Genomic DNA, 8,099 nt, shown 5'->3' on the forward strand with positions numbered 1-8,099 from the left:
TGCGGCTCGAATTGGGCTGCGGATAAACTGGGCGCTGGGCTGCCGCGGGATCGGCCGCCGCTTCCCCAGAGCACAACCGTCCACACACAGGCGGGAGGTTTCCCCGAGGTGCTGCTCCTCCGTGGGAGAAAAACACGCTACGGCTGCCCCTCTTGCAGCCGCTCTGCGGCCGGCAGCGGAATATGCCCCAGCGCAACCCAACACGCGTGGGCAGCTTCGTCTGCGCTCCTATGAAATGAGGGTGTGACGGAGGCGGGGGGGGGGGAGGGGGGGCGGAATAAGTATTTTAAGCGAACAATTTAATTTCTCTGCGCCGGGATGCGATGTAAAAATAAATACCCGGCAGAAAAGCAACGAGGGTTAAAGACAGCCCCTCCGGCGCTGCGTGGGGAGACAGGAGCATGGCTGCGGGTGGGATAGATGTACTGCGCGTGTGGGTGAGACCTCGCCGCACCTCAGCAGTGCCACATCTCGCCATAAATGAGTCACTCGCAAAACCGAAACAAACCAAGGGACGCCCGGGTGAGGCTGCTCCGCGGAGCCGCTGCGCGCTCCCTCCGCGCCCGCGGTGCCGGCCCCGGCGCGCCCCTCCCCGGGAGCCCCGCGGCGTGATGGGGCACCGCGCAGCCCCACGCGGGACAAAGCGCAGGCGCGGATGGAGTGTGTGTGTGGGGGGGTGAGAGAGCGGGGAGGGCAGGGGCATTGCAGCCCCCGCCTGCATCGCGCACGCGCTGCAGCGCCCACGCGTGTGCACACGCTCTGGGGTGCACCCAACCACCACCTTCCACGCGCAGCCCTGTGCGCCTTTCCCTCCCTCCCACGCGTGCTGACACTCCGACGTCTACCCACACCCTCCCCCTCCCCACCCACGACACTCGTGTTCAGAGTCCCTCGGGTTCGCATACACACCCACTCACGTGGAGGCATATCCCCGCGCACACGCGCTCCGAGCCATGTGAGCACCCCCACAGCCCCGTGCGCCCGGCCCCACCCACGCGTGCACCACCCCCATGCCTCAGTGACATCTGTCCCTGTGCACACGTGCCTCCCCCACGCGTGGGGGGGAGGCAGGAAGCCGGGTGCTCGGGAGCAGTGTGCGAGCAGATCCCTGCCACCCCTTAGGAGATGGCCGGGAAACCTGCAAAAACCCCTCAATTTTCGCAAAAATAAAAAAGATGAGTTTGGCGGTTGATTTTTGTTTTTTTTTCTTTTTCCCTGCAACACATTGCAATGGTTTTTGTGTAAAATGCTGAAAAACAAACAAAAATTTAATTTTTTGGGGGGGAAAAAAAAAGCCAATTTGGAAGGGGGCTGCCAGGCTCCCTCCCACCTCTCCTGCTGCTGCTGCCGCTGCCCAGCCGGGGAAGGGCCCCCCCGGGCCGAAGGGGTCAGCCTGGGGACAGCGTTGGCGGGGGGGGACACACACACCGAGGTGACCCCATCGGCCCATCCCGCAGGGCCCCCGCCAAGGCCTGACCACCTCGCGGTGCGGTGTGATATAGGGGGTTGGGGGGGTGCAAACCTGGCACTTTTCGGTAGATCCCCCCCCCCCCCCGCCCCGTGCCACCTTCGAGCCCAAATCCGCCTCCTCCACCCGGCCGATGCGAACGGCCCGATCCCATAACCCAAACCCAGGGGACAGGATTTACATACAGGCCCCGGTGTGCCTACGCGCTTTGCATTCGGGCACTGAACAAATATTTTCATTGCCAGGGGACCGCGCCTGTTGCGGTTGGGCCAAGGGAAGAGGCACCGTCAAGCCCGGGATTGGGGGCGCGTGTGATTTCGGGAGGGCGGCCGAGCGGGGCAGCGGGTGCCTGCCGGCGGGGATAAGGGGTCCGGGGGGGGGGGGGGGGGGGGCCTTGTCCCACACCCGCCGCCTCGGTGGGTTTGTGAGCGAGCTGCGAGAAAGGGACCTTTCACCTCTCATTAGTGATGCCATCAGTGGCTTGGCAGAGCAGAGCCGAGGTCATGTTACATATGGCACACAGTCTGTTCAGCGCCGGCAACGCCAGCTTTGAAATTTTAGAGAGGGGAAAGGTCACCTTGCGTAAGCCGAGGTCTGGGGGTCCTCCGCTCTGTCTGCGCCCTGGGTGGGTCTCCATATGCCTCCACCGTCGCCAGCCTCGCTCTGTCTGGCCCTGGGAGATGCTCAGCCCATCTTCTGCCTCCCAAATTTGCAGGGAATCATGTAAATGAAGGGAATATTTCCACACTGCCTTTCCTTTTCCCTTACAGAAAGTGTCTCCTAGAACTGATTTTTTTTTTTTTTTCTTTCTCTTCCCAGCATAAACCTGTCTCTAATGACTGATTATTTTTTCAAACAACATATAACACAGCTTTCCAGGAGAAAATGAGTTGTCTCTCTTTATCAACAGATCTGCCCAGACGGATAAGTTTACCCTTCTCAGACCTGGGTATCTAATTTCATAGACCTTCAAAAGTGTTGTGCTTCCATGGTGATTAAAACTTCTCGCTCCTGAATCTTGCTGGGGTATTTCAGGTTTCATGCCACTGGGTCTTAGAAAAGCACATCTGTACAGTTGTATTTCTTTCAACTGAAGAGCTGGAAAAAAGCAAACCCAATCTAGTTTGTGTTTGGAAATATACAACACATTATGTTAAATTAATTCCTGTTGTAATTCACTGCATTGAATTTCGGTAGAATCCTGTCAGAGCTTCATCAGGAATGATTCCAGAGGTGGTGACTGCAGGAAAGAAGTTACAATTTTCCCACATATGACAGCTGACAGCACAAGTTGCCCCTTCTCAGCCCCGCTGCTGAATCTTATTTTGCAAACTCTATTTTCTAAATACATGGGGCCTGATTCTTAACCTCTTAAAGTAACTCGGATGGGAGTTTCTGGCATGCAGCTGTGGCAGAGAGATCTTCAAAAGGACATTTGCTTCTACGCAGGTCATCACTAAAAAGGCTCTAAATGAAATAGATGCTTATCTTGAGAATCCTGGAGAAGCTGGAGCTGAACCAACATGCGGTGCAGATTCAGGATACACCTTTCTGCCTGCTCCAGCGAGGCATCTGAACAACCACATTAAAGAGAGGTTGTTCCAATTTCCTACTAATAGGGCTACTTTCGTGGATTTTAATTTTTAAATAGGACTAGTCTTCCGCTGTCTGTCAAAGAGAGGGGTTGGGAGCGGAGGTATGAGACGGCTTATTTCCAGAAATGGAGATGCTGAGATCTGTCTACAGTTTTTGTCACAAACAATGTTTTCCTAGCACGAGGCTAAACTGCACTCTTAGTTATTGAGCGCAATCTGTCGATTTAAATGGAGTTCACTGCAAGTGGGAATGGAGTTTAGCCATTATTTTCCTCTGCTGTCTAATCACTGTAGTCTGAAGAAAGCAACATATGTATAATGGTAGCTGAGATGCAGGAGGGGTGGATGCTTTCTACCAATGAGAACCACATTAAATAATTAATTCCCAATTGCCTTTCTACATTAGTGCTTTCAGCTAAAAAAGCCGGTCAGCTTTGTAAGGCCCCAGGCAATGAAACATTTGGTGCATTGTCAGTCCAAAAGTGGAGGTAATAGATATCCAGGGCGGCTGGAAAAGTGCTACTCCATCCTGCCATTTGCATATTCCAGCTGCACAGCCTTGTTCCTCATCGCCTCCTTTGCCTTACTTAAGTTTGACAGGACAGCATCTCTTCTGAGGTGGCTGCTGAGGAAGCCAAAAGTCTATTTATTTTACCAAAACCAGAGGAACTTAATGTTTAAGTCTAAAAATGCAGTATACAAAAGTTGGTCTCTCTTTTATCAGCAGACCAAATCTGATGGGTTAATAAGGAAAGGAATGAATTTCCCCCCTCCTTTCCATTTGCCCCCCTTACCCCATCTGCAGGTCCCCCAAGCTCAGCCTGTCATCTCAGGTCAGGTTGGGATCTTTCAGGCTCGTACATCATTTGCAATAAAGATCCTGCCATGAGTAGTGAGTTAACAAGCCTTTTGATGTGCAAGTCATCAGAGACCGCTCCGCTCACCTTCTGTGATAAATGTACGGGTGCGTGTGTGTATAAAGCTGAAGAAGAAAAAGAAGCGTTGGAATAAATTGCCTGGGGAGGTGGGAGATTCTCTGTTAAAAACAGGCCTAGACAAACATCTGTCAGAAAATACCGACGTCTATTTGATCTTGTCTTGGAGCTGGTGAAAAGATTGAATGGTGTTGTCAAGTCCTTTGCAGCCCTGAGAGACCATGGGTATACACATATATCCGTGTGTGTGTGTGTAGATGTACATATGTGTATGTATATATTTCCACACTTTCAGTGACAAGCTCTTGGCCTCCATGATATTTTGTGGCAGTGAATCATGTAGGCTAATTATACATACGTTTGCAGTCTCTCAGTTCCAATAAATTTGAGTTTCAGTTCTGTTTAATGTCCTTTGTGCCTTGAGTGGATCAGATCACAGTGTCTAATCTACCATCCATATTTTTCTCCCCTCTCCTTTTCTTCAGCTCTTTTCATACCAAGTGAAGTCCCTTCAACTCTGGGAGCTTTTTGGTGATTCCATTTACTCCCAAAGCCCATCTGTGAGCCCACTTGGGGTTGCAGTGGAGGTAAGGTCATGATAGTAGAAACTTATCTTTATCACTAGATGCAATAGATAGGTGTCCGGAGAAGCTGTTTGGCTGAGGAAGAGGATGACATGAAAAATTTGGGGTTTTTTAATATTATTTTTGTACATGATCTCATTCCAAAGCATCCCCATGCTTTAAAGACAATGTGGTCGCATTTGCTGCTGGCACCCCTATAACTTCTTTCCAAGCATGCGAGCCTCAGCAGGACTGCTGGAGCTTCAGGCTGCCTTTGAGGGGTGTGTTGGCAGCTTACTTGTGTTTATGCACAGAAGACCAGGAGTTACCAAGGGCCAGGACTTGCGATCCTTTACACAGAAGCCAATATTAAGTGCTTCTATTAAAATTCATTTGAAAGTGAGTTTTATCACTGTGACACATGGAGGCTTCCCTAAAGACAGAGTCCTGTGCAACTCAGCATTGGAGATGCTGTTCCGTGATAGAAAGCTTATACTCCAGGTAGGTGAAAAAGGATTTTGTAGGGTTGGTGTGGAGGAAAACTATAGTAATTCCTCTGGCACTATCCCCAGAGCACACCTACACTAGGCAACGCTGGTATTCCCTGCGACACCTCTGCCTCCCAGAAGCTGTGGCCCTGGACCATGAAACATAACTACACCTCCCTGTCAAGGGCCAGATGGAAGCACAAGGTGCTGCAGTGAGTTGTAGGAATCAACACCAATGTTTGTAGCAGAAATTGAATCCTGAATTTCTGAAGCCACGTGCTGGGATGAGCCAGGCTGCAAAACTCTTTGTGATCTGGATGTTTGCACTCGAGTTGGTGTCAACGGCTCGATGTCCAAGTGGAGAGCAGTGGTAAGCGGTGTTCCTCAGGGGTCAGTACTGGGACTGGCACTGTTTAACATCTTTGTTGGAGACATGGACAGTGGGATTGAGTGCACCCTCAGCAAGTTTTCCAACGACACTGAGCTGTGTGCTGTGGTGGACACGTAGGAGAGAAGGGATGCCATCCAGAGGGACCCGGGCAGGCTTGAGAGGTGAGCCTGTGCAAACCTCATGAAGTTCAACAAGGCCAAGTGCAAGGTCCTGGACATGGGTTGGGGCAATCCCAAGAACAAATACAGGCTGGGCGAGGAGTGGATTGAGAGCAGCCCTGCAGAGAAGGACTTGGGATAGAAAACAGACTGTGAGCCAGCACCGTGCGCTCACAGCCCAGAAATCCAACTGTGCCCTGGGCTGCATCAAGAGAAGTGTGGGCAGCAGGTCAAGGGAGGGGATTCTGCCCTTCTGCTCTGCTCTGGTGAGTCCCCCCCCCTGCAGTGCTGGGGCCCCCAACACCAGAAGGACACGGACCTGCTCGAGCAGATCCAGAGAAGGCTACAAAGATGATTGGGGGGCTGGAGCACCTCTCCCTTATGAGGCCAGGCTGAGAGAGTTGGGGGGGTTCAGCCTGGAGAAGAGAAGGCTCCGGGGAGACCTTCGAGCAGCCTCCCAGGGCTTAAAGGGGGGACAGGAAAGATGGGGAGGGACTCTGGATCAGGGTGTGTTGGGATAGGACAAGGGGTAACGGTTGTAAACTGAAAGAGGGCAGATTTAGATTAGATGTAAGGAAGAAATTCTCCCCTGTGCGGGGGGTGAGGCGCTGGCCCAGGGTGCCCAGAGCAGCTGTGGGTGCCCCCTCCCTGGAAGGGTTCAAGGCCAGGTTGGACGGGGCTGGGAGCACCCTGGGCTGGGGGAAGGGGGCCCTGCCCGGAGCAGGGTCGTTGGAACAGATGATCTTTAAGGTCCCTTCCAAAGCAAACCGCTTTATGATTCTGTGAAAGGGCTGTGATGGGGCGTTCTCCTGCTCTAACCTTTAGTATTTAAGCATCACTTTTCATGAGATCTGCCTGCACAGGGTCAGACAGGCATGACACCGAAGGCAGAACTGCCTGCCCAGCGAGTCCTTATTTGCCCTTCTAGAATTGGCACGTTTTCATGGAGTGCAGGTGTCAGCCATGTCAGATAGTCTTTTGGGGAGAAGGTGGGGGAGGAAGGGTGGGGGTCTTCCCCCCATTTTGTTCTCTACATTCCTTTTGCTGGTGAACCATTACCATTGTGGCTGAGATGGTTTGTCTGATGTCTCTTGGGTTTGTATTGCAGCCAACACTTCTGATTCTGTCTGGCCGCATATTGTATTTGGCTGGTTGGCTCTCTCTAAAAATTCCTCTTTTTTTTTTTTCCTTTTTTTTTTTTTTTTTTCCTCTGTGGCATTTTAATATCTCACAACAGGCACAAAGAGATTCAGGATATAAAAATGAACAGCTCTTTCATAGGCAGGCTTTAACACAGATAACAAGCAAGAGACCCTTATAAAAGAGAATTTGGGGAGAATTTCTTGAGTGCAGGTAACACTTTTAAAACATTTCTTCCACAACACTGAGGAATCACAGAAAATTCCTGAACTAATGTTCATGCAAATCAGCAGGAATTATTCAGGTAATTAAAGACTGAATACCATTTTATGAGAAACTAGGAGGCAGTGAAGCTGTGTTGACTGTTGTTTCTGCAGTGATGAGAGAAAATCTATACACATTTGGATGGGAGCGGATGCAGTTCAGCTACAGGGAAGGAAAGAGAGGAGCCCCAAATCCTTTACACTATTCATTCATTTAACCCTCTGGTAGAAAAAACATTTCCAATGTAGTCGTGGCTGTGCTGGAACTGGCTCAGCATCACAATCCTAGACTTTTTATTGAGTTTTGTGAAAGCACTTCAGAACCTTCCTTGGCCCTGGGAGGAGGGGACAGTTGGATGGTCGTGTTTGCATACCCAACGGGCTTGTGCAAGGAGCAGGGATCCCTTAGCAGGGAGATCAGGAGTGGGTTTGATGTACTGTGGACTTTTATTAATGAAGTTTTAATTCAAACCCCTTTGTTTTGGTGATTTTGAGTAGATTTTTTTTCCCCTTCCTCACCTGAGAGGATTTTTGGGAGGGTACAGTTCCCATGCTCTCCCATTCTCCATTAAAGCTTTCCAGCTGATAAGTCTGGGATCCTGCTGGCCTGGCAAGGAGTTTTTTCCTTCTGCATCCGTCCTCTCCTGCCTGGCATATGGGGTGGGATGTGTTAGCAGGTTCTGGAAGCCTCCCAGAGGAGGTCAGGAGTGCCCACAGCACAAAGCCCTTCCCAAGGGCTGGTTTTGGCAAATGCCAGCCTGGCCCAAGGGCACGGAGGGCTCCTCACCCCAAGGGAACAGCGAGGTCCTGGCCGCATGAAGATGGCTCGGCATGGAGGGGCCGAGGCTGCACTGCGGCCGTGCCAAAAGGTCCTCGGTTACAAGGACTCCAGAGCCGTGGTGAAATGAAGCACAGGGGGACAGCAGCGTGGAGGGGGATTAGCTAATTAATGCACAGCTTGATTAGGAAGTCAGAGCCAGGCATGCAAGCCTCACTCTCCTCTCCTGTTCCCGGTGCTGACCCTTCTCACCATGACTGTGATGTAGGAAGCTGCTGGAGTCCACTATAGGAAAAGTAAATATTGTCATTTCAAATAGA

The sequence above is a fragment of the Tyto alba genome, unplaced genomic scaffold (genome assembly GCF_018691265.1).
Source record: "Tyto alba isolate M040663 unplaced genomic scaffold, T.alba_DEE_v4.0 Super-Scaffold_29, whole genome shotgun sequence".
NCBI lineage: Eukaryota > Metazoa > Chordata > Aves > Strigiformes > Tytonidae > Tyto > Tyto alba.